At 46.8% G+C, this 14,867-nt stretch overlaps 1 long non-coding RNA gene across 2 annotated transcripts; it reads right to left on the bottom strand.

Moving 5' to 3' along the window:
• Positions 1-2,812: 2,812 nt before the first annotated feature.
• LOC123573036 (uncharacterized) lies at positions 2,813-10,822 on the bottom strand. 2 transcript variants are annotated; one of them, XR_010586554.2, is made up of 3 exons: positions 10,281-10,822; positions 7,521-7,560; positions 5,669-5,795 (listed from the first exon to the last, which is right to left on the bottom strand). It is a non-coding gene; the product is annotated as an uncharacterized lncRNA (long non-coding RNA). The 2 variants fall into 2 exon arrangements; XR_012413996.1 differs by lacking the exon at positions 7,521-7,560 and having other exon boundaries at positions 2,813-5,795.
• Positions 10,823-14,867: the final 4,045 nt, after the last annotated feature.

Genomic DNA, 14,867 nt, shown 5'->3' with positions numbered 1-14,867 from the left:
GAAGGAATGGAGAGAGAGACCTTAGAAGCAGAAAGGCAGAAAGCTGAGGCGTTAAGAGTACCTGTTGTGTGGCCTCAATCTTTTCAATAATGTATGAGGCACAATCTCCCGGAAAGATCAAGGGTCTGAAAGGTCTGGACAAGACTTGCAACAACTGCATTAGAAATGTGATGGGCTAGGAATCTGCTATAGGTCAGGAAAAGGATTGCTGAATAAACTCTACTGAGCATGGGCTGCAAACTCAGATACCCACGGGGAACAGGCAGGCATCTCATGAATCAGGTCGTCTGGGGAGTGGGAGGAAGCAAGCCCATTTGTCAAAGGCATCTAATTCTCAGTTTGGGGGTCCAGGAAGACACTCCCTGTTGTTGCAGAGATGGTAGTAAAATGGAGTGTGTGCCCCATGTCAGAGAAGCCGCTGCCTCTCAGCTTCAGCCAGTGGTCATCCCAGCATGGGTCAAGACCGGGTACCGCCAGCTCTCCAGCTCTGCTTGTGGAGCTAAAACTCTGGATTTTCTGGTGATCTCCTGTTTCTTAAATGCTCATAACTAAATCAAATTGTTTTAAATATCATTCCTGCCAAAGAAACCTCACTGGATGTTCCCGATGAGGTCTGTGAGGTCCAAGACCCCTGGGTGAACCAGTCAGATCACCGTGGAACAAGTCGCCCTGGGGCATGGCTGTCTCCAGCCGCTCTGAGTAGCCAGCCGTGCAGCCAGCCAGTCTCCGATTTGAGCTGTGATGAGTCTGGATGGCAGAAGAACAAGAGGGATGGGAAATTGAGGGAGGGCCTCATTGAAAGGGCTCACTCCAGCAGCCAGAAAGCCAGAGGAGCCTAAGGGACCCAGAGCTAGAGTGAGATCAGAGACGCACAGTCCCCGTGAGGACAAAGAGCCCAGTGAGGAGAATGGGAGAGGTAAAAGGATAAAAGAGTCAGAAGGAGTTTCAGAATCTAAGAGCTCCAAAAATAAACCTTTCCCTTTGTATCACTTTTCTCTTTTTACTTTAGTTGCTCTCAACTTGCTGCTTCCTTTTTTAAAAAATTCTAACAATTCTGCAGGAAACCAGAAGTGTGAACCAAACACAGTCACTCTAGGTGTTATGGCGCTGTCCTGCTCACCCTTCTTTTGGCCTACTGGCTTCAAAGGTGGGCACACACACCGTTCCTTTTCTAATGATCCGGTTGTGGATTCAGGCTCAGTAAGCCAAGGCCACAAGCAACAGGGCTTGGGCTCCATCTACTTCGGCCGCTTGCAGCTGCCTTCCAGGAAGTGCTGGAACAGCAGAAGCAGCTAGCAGTGTGCTCAAGAAGTGGTCAGCAGCTGGGAGCAGCTGGAGGAGGGGAGGCCAGTGAGCAAATAGCAGCTTGGGAAATAGGGTTTTGGCTACACAAAGTTCACTGTTGTTTTCCAAGAAAGCAGAACCTAGTGGAGCCACCCTAGAGAACAAGGAGAGGAGCAACTTGAACTGAGTGTTGGCTCCAAACTTCTACGGCATGATACGCTTGGCCACCCAATTGTGATCAGAGCCATTGTTGTTCCCCGGGGGCAGGGGGGCAGAGGGCAGGCGGCCGCTCGGAGTAAAAGGAGAAGACAGACAGGCAGTCCAAACACCACCAAATGACAGAGATGGAGACCAAGACCAAAGGAAAAAACAACAGAAGGGATTTTTGTCCTTGAGATGTGCTATGCAAATTCTTTTCAATTAGTTTACTATTAATTATTCCATCTTGAACATTTAGAGCTGTTCAACCCGGGCAGTATCTACGTTTTGAAGTGGTAAGTTCTCCATTTCTAGCAGTCTGAGCAGAAGCTCAGCTGTTATCTACCAGAAATTCTATTAAAAGGATGAAAGGTTGAACTAGATGACTTCTAATTCCGAAGACTGTAATTCAGCAGAACTGGCTAATCCCCGGCAAATGATACCCTTTCTAAGTATGCATGTGTCACCGAAAGTCACTCAGACAAACCAGACTATTTGTAAACAGGTCTGATTATCTGCAAATTAGCTGATTGAAGCTTCCTGGGTATGAAGCAGGGCTTATTTTAAGAAATTAAGTTAATTTAGGTAATAGTTGTGTTGAAAAGCAACAAGTTCAGAAACAATTAAAAAGAATGCAGCTTCCTTCTTATTTTTTTCAACTCTACATTTTCTTTTCAAATTGTTTCTAATAGACCATCTGTCAAGAAAGGCTCTTTCGATTGGGCACAGTGGCTCATGCCTGTAATCCCAGCACTTTGGGAGGCTGAGGCTGGTGGATCACCTGAGGTCAGGAGTTCAAGATCAGCCTGGGCAACATGGTGAAACCCTGTTTCTACTAAAAACACAAAAATTTGCTGGGCGTGGTGGCACACCTATAATCCCAACTACTCCAGAGGCTGAGGCACAAGAATTGCTTGAACCCAGAAGGCAGAGGTTGCAGTAAGCTGAGATAGCACCATTACACTCCAGCCTGAGAGACAGAGCAAGATTCCATCTCAAAAATAGAAAAAAAAAAAAAAAAAAAAAAAGGCTCTTTTGTTAATTACTTAAATATGATTGGAAGTCATTATTACTTTTTAAGTCAATAGAAGTCTTTTTAGTTTATCTAATAGCATATTAATTCCTATGCTTTACGTGTTTGTACCCAAACAGCACCCAGCCCTGCACCTAACATATAACAGGTGCTCAATAGATGCTCATTGAATTAATTGGTTGCAAAAACCGAGTGTATACATTGAACATTTCTGCATATTTGTGATAATAATAGTATTTTGAACACTTGTTCTATGCCAGTGACTGGGTCAAATAAACACTCAACCTCATAGTAATCCCTACTAAGTGATTGCTATATTAGCCCCATTTTACAGATGATGCAACTGAGGCCAGTGAGTGGCAGAGCCAGGATTCAAGGCCAGGCCTGTCCAACTCCTGAGCCGAAGTTCTCAGCAAGGGTATTAAACTGAATCTGAATCCTCTGCTTAGTTTATCTGTTTTGAAGTGCTACATGTGGTATGTTCAGCAGATGAAAACTCTCTGATGAGGCACGTGTGGATGGGATGGCAGGGCTGAGAAGGCCGGCTCCCCCACGGGGTGTGCACAACCTACCTCCCCAGCTGTTTCTGCTACCGGCTGGGGCCTTCAACTCCACCACCTCCCTTCCCCCAGGCCCTAAATCACTCTCAGGCCCTTTGTTCTTCCCCACAGCTGCTCAGCAAATTCCTTGATTTGAAATTACGATCACAGGTTGGAGTGCTACTTAAAATAATTTTGCCAAATGTTCCATCTCTCTGTGTTGATGAATATAATGGATGACAATTTAAAGAGCAAAAAAAAAGTAAGTATTCACTTTGTGGAAGACCAAAAAAAAAAAAAAAAACATAGGCTGCATGTATAGCATTAGTTTGGCTCGGAAAGATTCATTCCCCCAGGAAGCTAGCCAAATGCTGGACTTCTGTTGAGCCGCAGCATGGCCAGGAGAGCGGGCTGCTGGCAGGTACGGCCTGCAATAGAGGGAGAGAGCAAAGGTCAGGGCATGTGTTGGGTTTGTTTAAGCATGAGTCAGAGGAGTGGGGGTAGACCTGGGATCCAATTTCCAATTTCCTGTGCAAGTCACTGAGCGGCACTTCTCCCCTTCCCCAAAAGCCTTTTAGGCGCACCGCTCTGCGGAACAAAGGGAGATATGGTACACATAAATAACCGGGACAGGCGGGTCTTCTCAAAGGTGGAGCCTCTCTTGAATTCGGAAAAATGCAAGCTCTGAGGGAAGCAGGGATGAAGGCAGACCACGTGCATCTAGCACTTTGGCCAACTGAGGCTTCCGGGGCTTGGAGGTCCTCACCCTGGGCTCTTAGCACAGCCTGAGCACAATGAATATATGGGCCAGCCCTTCCTGCAGGCGGCCCTGTGGCCAGGCTCAGCTCAGGCGAGGGGTGGCTGGGCCATGAGGAATCAGAAGAAGGCTTCTTCCTTCACACCGGGTCCTGCTCAGCAGGTGGACATTTCCCCTATGTCCTGAGGCTTCTTCCAGCCTTGAGCCCCAAAAAGCAGGTGGGGAGAGATGAGCAAATCCTGAGCAAACAAGAGATGGCGGTGACGCCTCTCTGAGGTTTTCCATACCAAAAAAGCCCCGGCACAAGGCAGGCACTGCTGGCAGCCCGACCCCACAAGCTCACTTCCAGTGCAGGAATCCGACAGGAACATGTGCCCCCAGGGCCACCGGAAATGCAAACTGTTCTCTGAAAACCAGGTTGGCCTCTCTGTAGGAGTCTTGCCATGCAGAAAACACCAGGCCCTCTGGAAACGCCCCTGTTCATTGAGGGTCTCTGGCTGGCTGGCACTATGCCCATCAAGGCCACCTCCCATTGGTGACACGCCAGGGTTGTGCTGAATCACAGCAAGCTGGGAGCTCTGTGCACCCCCAAAAGGATCTTCCACACAATGAGAAGCACTCAAAAGAAATGGTTACAGCTGCTGGGGACCCCCGTCAGCCTTTGAGGGCAGTGAGGTGTCCAGGTGGCAGCGTCTGGGGCAAACAAGCTTCCCCAGCTGGGGAAGATTCCTGCCCCTTTCTGGGCCTCATTTCCTCGTCTATGAAATGGGCATAACCGTGTCACTTCGCCAGGGGTTGTAATGGGTAAATGCCCCTGCTCGGTGGAGAAGCAGGAGTCTTTCGAGCTATTTCCGTCAGAAATGGCAGAAGCACGGCAGGGCAGGAGAAGTGCCCATCTGTGGGTCAGGACAGAAGGCAAAGGTGTCGTTAGACACAGAGGGTACTTGTCTGCTTGCCTGTATGGTCTGCTTACCACATTCCCTCCAAAGCAGGGCCCCAGGCCCGCCCAGCCCCTCATGGACTCCACTCCAGACCCTCCTCCTAGACGGGTGGGGAAGCGAGGCAGAGCCTGCGGGGCTCCCCTCGCTGAGGTGTGGCAGTTCCCCTCTCTTCCTTTCTCTCAGGTGACTCCTTTGACCCCCAAGGATCCCTGAGCACTCATTTGCTGTCTCCAGCCTCTCTTGCTTGGAAGAGGAAAGAAATATCTCGGGTTCCTTTGTCTTTGGGCCACACTAGCTCGTCCCTACCCCACTCACTCAGGACACATCAGGAGGGAGCAGGACTGGCTGCCCAACGGAAGGAGATTTTATCACTGATATTGTTTGAACTTACTGGTGTGTGGCAATTAAAATGGTTTAAAAGCAGTCTGACTTGGAGCTGGATTGTCTTTAAACTCTCTAGGGACAATGCCGTCCTCACTGCCAGCCCCCCGAGGCACACCCATCCCCGTACCCTCCTCGCTACTGCTCATCCAGGACCCCATCTTTATGGGCCTCCCAAGTCATAAGGGGTCACTCTCTTCTCTCCTTGGATGCCCATAACACAGAAGATGGTCTGCACCCTAGTTACTACCTCTCCTACAGGAGCCCTCGGGACACAGGCCTGTTGGGAATCCCCTAAAAGGGTGTTCTCCCTCTCCCAAGCTCTTCTTGGGCCCTTTGGGAAGGTAAAGAAATAGCACGTCCTCCACATCCCCATGGGCATAAGAGGAGGGTCTTTGATGCCTCGTTTTTCTTCTTGTGTTTTTGTTTTCCCTTTTTGCAGATCTCTGCATTTAATGAGGAAGTGCTGTCAGCGGAAAGGAGAGGAAGCTTCACCCCGACCACCCGCAGGACCCGCGTCCCTCTCAGCAGGGAGGCAGAATCATTCTTCTATTCCCTTCCTCGAAGGGCAGCTCCAGACACTCACGCGGACCCAAGTAGGAAAAGCACAGAGCGTGTCCTCATACTGTGTACCTCCTCCAGGTAACGTCCTGGAGAAATCTCTGGAAAGAGAAAACAGAAATTTTATGGCCCACAATTAAAATGATTTGAGTCATAAGTAACTCTGATACTTGCCCCACCAAACACATGCTACGTTCCACACCCCCTGCCCGCCCTTCTCATCCATCTCCACGCCGAGCCCTCTAACAACCTTACAAGGCAGACTTTTTACTCTCATTTCCCAGAGGAGGACATGGAGGCCAAAGAAGAGAAGGGATTCCTCAGGTGACACCGTAAGTGACAGAGTCGAGACCCACATCGGGCCTGTCTGAAGTCAAGGTCACTCTAATTCCTCACACAGCCCCGCCAGAGGTTCCCACAGTGCTGGGTGCTAGCTGGGTGATAAGGCCTTTCCACAAAGGCCATCGAAGTACCTCATCAGGCCAGACGCGGTGGCTTACATCTGTAATCCCAATACTTTGGGAGGCCAAGGATCACCTGAGGTCAGGAGTTCAAGGCCAGCCTGGCCAACATGGCAAAACCCCATCTCTACTAAAAATACAAAAAATTAGCCAGGTATGGTGGTGGATGCCTGTAATCCCAGCTACTTGGGAGGGTGAGGCAGGAGAATCGCTTGAACCCGCGAGGCAGAGGTTGCAGTGAGCCAAGATCGTGCCAATACACTCCAGCCTGGGTGACAGAACGAGACTCTGTCTAAAAAAACCTCGGCCGGGCGCGGTGGCTCAAGCCTGTAATCCCAGCACTTTGGGAGGCCGAGATGGGCGGATCACGAGGTCAGGAGATCGAGACCATCCTGGCTAACACGGTGAAACCCCGTCTCTACCAAAAAATACAAAAAACTAGCCGGGCGAGGTGGCGGCGCCTGTAGTCCCAGCTACTCGGGAGGCTGAGGCAGGAGAATGGCGTGAACCCGGGAGGCGGAGCTTGCAGTGAGCCGGATCTCGGCCACTGCACTCCAGCCCGGGCGGCAGAGCGAGACTCCGTCTCAAAAAAAAAAAAAAAAAAAAAAAAAAAAAAAAAAAAAAAAACCTCATCATCAGTAGAGAACTGTCACCTTCCTAAACGAGGAAACTGACACTTTTAAAAGCAAACAGATTTCTGAACTTGGGGTTAATGATAAAACTGGAAAAACGTAAAAGACTCCCTGTTCCTCTCCTCCATTATCAATATGTGACTTAGATTTGGATGCCAAGTCAAATCTCACCAGAACTATATCCTCCATGGTAACTTATTAAAAAGTCAATCAAAGTTTGCTTTAAGAGAAAAGTAAATACACCCAACTTTCCATACAATGCCGGACCCTGAGTTCACTTCCTGGTTTCACTGTTGACTCAGGTTGCAATCCTAGATAAGTAACTACACATGCTCACTGCCCCGGGCCCAAAGCTGGGGTAAAAGCCTGGAGTCAGCGCACCCCCAAGAATTCCAGAACATGGGAAGGTGCCCATCTTTTGTGGAGGGGGCCTGCCTCAGAGAGGAAAATCAGGCAAAAGGCCATGTGCAAAGCTCCACGTGCAGGTGCAAGCTGCTTGTCCCTGTGTCTCTGATTGCGAGGAAAGGGGTCACCGTTTGTCACACCACCAACAAAACCCTGCCATCCTTTGGCTCTATGCTCACCCATAATTACTGGCATGAGGTGGGAAGCGCTGCCCTCTGGGACTCAGGTGGTGGGAAGGATACAGAACAGAGTCGGCAAGTCAACTCCAATCACAGTGAGCATTTTCAAAGAAACAAATAAAAATAGCCAGAAGTGGGTCAGCACTTACAGTGAGGTTAGAGACAGGAAATTGGGACAGACTCCGGGTCCTGTGTAGAGGGACAGAAGTTTTATTTCATAAGTACAAACTCATACTGTCTTTCCAATCTGATTCCTTGTTTCTTTTCTTTTGCTTGTTCATCTCCTCTGTCTTTTGGATACATAGTAAACACACACACATAGGCAGCTAATAAAAACAGTGTGATGTTGGATCCTTGCTCCTTCAGTTCTAAGGTCCTCTTTTTCCTGAGGCTGAAGAAAAAGATACTTAAAGAAAACTTACTTAAGAGTCAGGCAGGAAGGGGAGGTGGGATACACACTTTGCCTCTCTTTCAGGTTTCTGCAATCTCAGCGCATGCTGCTTAAGAGGAAAAGAGCAGCAAAGCAGATGAAAAGCACTGTGTCCTTAAGTGATTTACCTGTTCCCAAGCAGGCCTGCCTCACACTTGCATCCCCCCAACTCTCTGTCACTGACCCTGCCACCACCATATCTGTGGCATCCGGTGTGCTGCACACACAGCATATGTGTGCAAGTGCATGGTATATACACATAGCACACATGCATGCATGCTATAAACATGTGCCCATACATAAATAACACATGCAGGCATGCATGTGTTATTTATGTATGTTATTTGGTTCAGCCTTGGGGCTCCTTTTATTTTTCAGTGAACTGAAAGAAGGCAACCTTTGGAAGTATGTGTTTTAGTGCTCTAGCAGATTACCAGTGAAACCTGCTGACTCTCACCAAATGACCCCATGTTGCCAAATCTTCTCTCCTGGCCCTGATGATCTGCACCTTAAAACCAAGGCCCGGGCCGGGCGCGGTGGCTCAAGCCTGTAATCCCAGCACTTTGGGAGGCCGAGACGGGCGGATCACGAGGTCAGGAGATCGAGACCATCCTGGCTAACACAATGAAACCCCGTCTCCACTAAAAATACAAAAAAATTAGCCGGGCGTGGTGGCGGCGCCTGTAGTCCCAGCTACTCGGGAGGCTGAGGCAGGAGAATGGCGGGAACCCGGGAGGCGGAGCTTGCAGTGAGCCGAGATCGCGCCACTGCACTCCAGCCTGGGCGACAGAGCGAGACTCCGCCTCAAAAAAAAAAAAAAAAAAAAAAAAAAAAAACCAAGGCCCAGGTTGACTGCACAGCAGAGTTTACTATTCGCTTGCTCACTCTCTCTCTCCTCTCTCTTTTTTTCTGTAAGCCCAATAAATCTGCCCTATCACGTCATTGAGGCCGCAAGGAAATGTAATCCTGCCAAGTGTGGGAGTTAACAAAAACTGCCAAAGTCTTAAGGTTACAGAGAGAGCAAGAACCACTTTCTGGGTTATGCATGTCTACTGTGTATGTGCAGGGGTGCCATGTGTATGTACCGCGTGTGTGTGGGTACTGTGTGTGTGCATGGATGCTATGTGGATTCATCATGTACTACCATGTGTGCACGAGCACTGTGTGTGCACTGAGAGTGTATGTGGCTAGCAAGTGTGTGCACTGCGTGTACCTGAGCACTGTGCGTACCTGAGCTCTGGGCTTATGTAGATGCAAACATACATACCTAAGAGGTGTAGCAAACAAAACAGACACAGTGCTTTCAGGAGAAACAGGTGTGGAAGTAAGTTCTACATTTTTGCTCTATTTTCCTCCTGGACGGAGGGAGGAAAAGCAGCTGCCTAAATGCACGATCAGCCCACAAGCTGTCATGCATGACTACCTCCAGGACAGACAGGAGAGCAGGAACCCCTTTATGAAGCTGAGTTCTGATGCAGAATGTTTTCAGGGCTTAAGACAGCCCCCACACAGCTAGCCAACTGAACTTTCTGGGCTGCGGTCAGTTAGCTGTGTCGCACAGGAACGGCATCTGCTTTCACTTATTTCAGAACTCTAGCATAAGTCCTGGGAGTATTTGACCAAAAGAGCCTCCCACTTGGCGTGCGAGGGTTAGGTTTCCAGAAGATGTAGCACGTACCTGTGCTTTCAACTCCCAGAAGCCAAAGTTATGGAAAGATCTCAGCGTGTTTTTTAAATTTTATTTTAAAATCATACCGTTTTAAAAGATCTGCTTGTTATAAATCCAGCCTAAAAGCAGATGAATGAAACATAGGCCCACACAAAAAAAATCTACAAGAATAGATCTTTTTTTTTAACTTGGGGTTTTTGGGGAGGGATTTTAGAGGAGTGGTGGGGAAGCTACTCAGTCGAGATAAACTCCTTAAAAGCATGGGCAAAATTCCCTTTTCTGTGACCAGTTTTTAAAAAAATGACAAAGTCACACAAGAGAGGAAATGAAAAGGGAAATTTTTAGACTTCTCATCTGTGCTGAAAGCCCCGGGCTGTTTCAGAACCCAGTCAGGATAACCGTCAGGCCTGCGGTCACCACGCTGCAATCCCAGGAGGCCTTGCATCAGCGGCCATTATATCAATAAGGAAGTACAATCACCAAACCACAAGCCGGCTTCTTTTCTAAGCCCACATGTTGCTTTAGAGGGTTTTCAAACAAGAGACTTTCCTGTTTTTGAAACCTGTGAATCCACAGGTCTTACAGGTTACTCAAATTATCTTATCACTTGCAGCATGAATTTCAAAACTGCTTACTCCAGCCTTCCCCTCCCCTGGAGGAACAGACGTCCATTTACAAACCAGAATCCTTATTTACAGTGTCCCGTTGCCAATTGCTGACACAGAAGGGGAAAAAATACCAGTTATACATTAAGCTTTAAGGTTAAAGTATCTGTGCCAGACACCGTTCAAACACCATCTATTCACTGACCTGAAGGCAGGATGACCACACCGGAGAAAATTCCACAGAAACAGTTTTGCGGTCGCAGCAGTATTCCTTCACAGAGCCAGGCTATGTTTCCTGCAGATGCATACACATGCTTGCAAATGTAGTGTAAGAAATCATCACAATTCACAGGAAACATATTTATCCTAAGATGTGCAGCAAATCTGTCGGAAATTTTTAAGCACAGCCAAAAGACATCCCAAACCACCTATGAGGTTACTTCCCAGGTTGCTGGAAAAATCAATGTAGGACAGCATCAGTAGAGGACGCTACGGGGGCGCAGGTGAAAGATGTAAACTGTCCAATCTAAATCTTCAATGGGATGCAAGTCAGACTTGTTTTTCTCTTGAGCAAATAGAAAGATTCAGATTAAAGAGTGCCTTATAGAACTGATGCAGAGTTCTACATAGAACTGATACAGAGTTCATCTATCAGAGTGTCTTATAGATGAGATAAATCCACAAACAAACGTCTCTCTTTCCTGCTCAGCTCAGCAGTTTGAGAAAGATGTGCCAAACCTAACAACTGCATTTGACAGCCATCTCCTGGTTTAACTTCTACCCTGGCCAGTGGCCACTTGGCGTTGCCCAAGCAATGCCTGCAGACTTCATCACTTCATCACGCGCTCGCTCGCTGGAAGCGTACCTCCTAAGGCAGACCTGAAGTTCACAGAGGGCTTCTGGACAGTAGTTCACACTCTGTTTTCAATGGTGGCCCAATCAGACTGAGAATAAACAACTGAACTTTATCCTGCAGCTACAACCAGTGACCTCTAAGCCCATTTCACAGAATGCACATGGCAATAATGAATCTAGCAGACACTTATCTAATCTCACACTTTTCCTTCTTTTTGGGTTATAATCAACACTTAGCTCATCAAAACACAGACACACACACACATCTTCCAAAAAAGAACTTGCTCTCAGTTTAAGCACACTGGGATTTTGTTTATCTTATTTGTCTGCATTCCAAAAAACCTTCTAGCACTGAAATGTTGAGATAGACACTCTAAAGTCAGGATGCTGTGATGTTTATGTTTGAGGGAGGGTTCTTTCAAAGTAGTCAAAATTGTCTCCCTTATGAAATGTGAAGTGTGAATGAAGCCACACCAAAAAGTCTCAGAAGTAAATCTCTCAAAGATTGTGACCAGCCTGTTGTGGAATAACGCAATATATCCTTAGAGGAAAATACAATAAAGTAAAAGAATTCCAGGCTTCCCACACAGGCTCAGTAGGTATTTTTTATCATAATAACTCGTCGGTAAATGGCCTACCATGTCCATAGGAAAAGCATCCTCTTCTTCAACAGTGTTTTAAAAAGAATAACGTTTTCTTTCCTCCTTTGGGAAAGCAATTGCTACAAAATTCACATAAAACAAATACGGACTGGTTTTCTGTTCCTTTCACTTTCTGTTCCTATCACTTTAGGCTGTGGTAACCAGGACTCCTAGGCCTAAATATGCTTGCCTGACCTTGCCTGAGTTTGCTGGAGAATTGCTCAACCACCCTCTCACTTTGGCTGTGTAGACCATGGGTCTTGCCCTCCCTCCAGGGGAGAGGCATTAACGAATGAAGAAAACAGTACTCTCCCCTCTTCTGCCACCACTGACACTCCATACCCAGGCCCTTGCCACCAGGCCTGCTTCCAGAACTGTGGGCTGCCTGTTCCCTGCTATCCTGAGCCTTCCAGCTCCAGTGCCAACAAGGGCACTAGGTAATGGGTACTTCTCATGAAGGACACCGCATGAGATCCTCCCATCACTTAGAGAAGTGTTCCATTTGGGGTCATTACCAACCTTGTCTACTCAGATCAGCAAAGCATGGAGAAAAATAGGATGGATGGGCAAGCATAAGGCATCACCTTATACTTGTGTCTATAAAAAGCTCTTTATATTACAGAATTTCTTTATTTGGAACAACAAAATATTCTGAAGGGAATCTCACCAATTTTAGTTTGGAATGCTTATAGAGGTTGTCTGGAAGAATAGTTTTTGTTGATTTGGTTTTTTATTACAAAGAAAAATAAAAGCTTTTGTAGTTATTCTTGAAGGTATGACCTCCAACTACAATTACAAGTATGAGAGATATTGTAAGCAAGTCCTTTTCTTTTTTTTTTTTTTTAAAGAGACAGGGTCTCACCATGTTGCCCAGGCTGGTCTCAAACTCCTGTACTCAAGCAATCTGCCCACTTCAGCCTCGCAAAGAGATGGGATTACAGGTGTGAGACACTACACCCAGACTGTAAGCCAGACTTTTAAAGCTCATTTTAAACTTTTTTTTTTCTTTTTTGAGACAGGGTCTTTCTTTGTCGTCTAGGCTGGAGTGCAGTGGCACAACCTCAGCTCACTGCAACCTCCATCATCTCCTGGTTTCAAGCAATTCTCCTGCCTCAGCCTCCCGAGTAGCTGGGATTACACGCGCCTACCACCACAAGTGGCTAATGTTTGTATTTTCAGTAGAGACAGGGTTTCACCATGTTGGCCAGGATGGTCTCGAACTCCTGACCTCAAGTGATCCACCTGCCTCAGCCTCCCAAAGTGCTGGGATTACAGGCGTGAGTCACCAGGCCCGGCCCATTTTAAATTTTATCATGACAATTTTTATTTTTATATTTTAAAATTTTATTATGACAAAAAGAGCATATAGCACAGTGACTCTCCATATAATTATGGAGATTAACAATTACCCAGATTTTTTTTTTTTTAAGAAAGGGCAGACTACAGGCAATATCATTGAATGTTCTTTTTGTTTGTTTTTTTGTTTTTTATCTTTTTTTATTATTATTATTATACTTCAAGTTCTAGGGTACATGTGCACAATACCCAGATTTTTTGACATTTGCTTCATTTATTGTGTTTTACTTTTTTTTCTCTTTGCCAAAATCTTTTAAAGAGCATTGCAGGCCTCATACCATTTCACTCCTTCCTACTTTAGTATGCATCTCTAAAATGCATGAACATTTCCTTGCATAGACCCATGAAGATCCCTTTTAAAAGCAATAAAAGAAGTCGGTTTTGCGGAGATGGCAAATAGCACATGGCCATGAAGGCTTGAGAGAACATTTCCAGTGAGCACAGCATACAGCCTCAGAAAGTCCTAAATCTCAAAGGCAGTTGGACAGAAGCAAGATGAAGTGTTCTGGAAGACTGAGTCAGATCATTCAAAAAGGGACACAAGGCCGGGCATGGTGGCTCACACCTGTAATTCCAGCACTTTAGGAGACCGTGGCAGGCAGATCGCCTGAGAGCAGGAGCTGAAGACTCAGCCTGGCCAACCCGGTGAAACCCTGTCTCCACTAAAAATACAAAAATAAGCTGGGTGTGGTGGCGCATGCCCGTAATCCCAGCTACTTGGGAGGCTGAGGCAGGAGAATCACTTGAACCTGGGAGGCAGAAGTTGTAGTGAGCCGAGGTTGTGCCACTGCACTCCAGCCAGGGCAACAGAGCGAAACTCTGTTTCAAAAAAAAAAAAAAAAAAGATGGGGAGCACAAGTGATGACAAAGACAGCTGATAACAAAGAGTCTGAATAATGAGTAACAAAAAGGAAAAAGGCAAGATTCCTAAATAAGAATATTTATGCATGTGATTCTAAATATAACTGGCCAGCCGTGGTGGCTCACTCCTGTAATCCCAGCACTTTGGGATACCCACGCAAGGCAAATCACTTGAGGTCAGGAGTTCCAGACCAGCCTGGCCAATATGGTGACCTGTCTCTACTAAAAATACAAAAATTAGTCAGGCATGGTGGCACGTGCCTGTAGTCCCAGCGCTGAGGCAGGAGAATCACTTGAACCCGGAAATGGAGGTTGCAACGAGCCAAGATCGCACCACTGCACTCCAGCTTCAGTGACAGAGCAAGATTCTGTCTCAGACAAATAAATAAATAAATAAACAAACAAGTAACTAAGTCAATAAATTAAATTCTTAACTAGAAATGTAACTATTTCACTTGCATCATTAAAAGTATATATTCAAGCCACCGGGCATGGTGGCTCACGTCTGTAATCCCAGCACTTAGGGAGGCTGAGGTGGGCAGATCACGAGGTCAAGAGTTCAAGACCAGCCTGGCCAACATGTGAAACTTTGTCTCTACTAAAAATACAAAAATTAGCCAGGCATGGTGCCACACGCCTGTAATTCCAGTTACTCGGGAGGCTGAGGCAGGAGAATTGCTTGAACCTGCGAGGCAGAGATTGCACTGAGCCAAGATCACACCACTGCACTCCAGCCTGGGCAACAGAGTGAGACTCCATCTCAAAGAAAAAAAAAAATTCAAGCCGGGCGTGGTGGCTCACACCTGTAATCCCAGCTCTTTGGGAGGCCAAGGCGGGGAGATCACCTGAGGTCAGGAGTTCAAGACCAGCCTGGCCAACACAGCGAAACTCTGTCTCAACTAAAAAATAGAAAAATTAGCCAGGCATGATGTAATCCCAGTTACTCAGGAGGCTGAGGCAGGGAGAATTGCTTGAACCAGAAAGGTGGAGGTTGCAGTGAGCCGAGATCTCACCACTGCACTCCAGCCTAGGTGACAGAGCGAGACGCCGTCTGAAAGAAAAAAAAAAAAAAAAATATA

Source organism: Macaca fascicularis, chromosome 1 (genome assembly GCF_037993035.2).
Source record: "Macaca fascicularis isolate 582-1 chromosome 1, T2T-MFA8v1.1".
In the NCBI taxonomy this organism is placed as follows: Eukaryota; Metazoa; Chordata; class Mammalia; order Primates; family Cercopithecidae; genus Macaca; species Macaca fascicularis.
The sequence above is the reverse complement of the archived record's forward strand: the minus strand, read 5'-3'. Positions and strand labels throughout refer to the sequence as shown.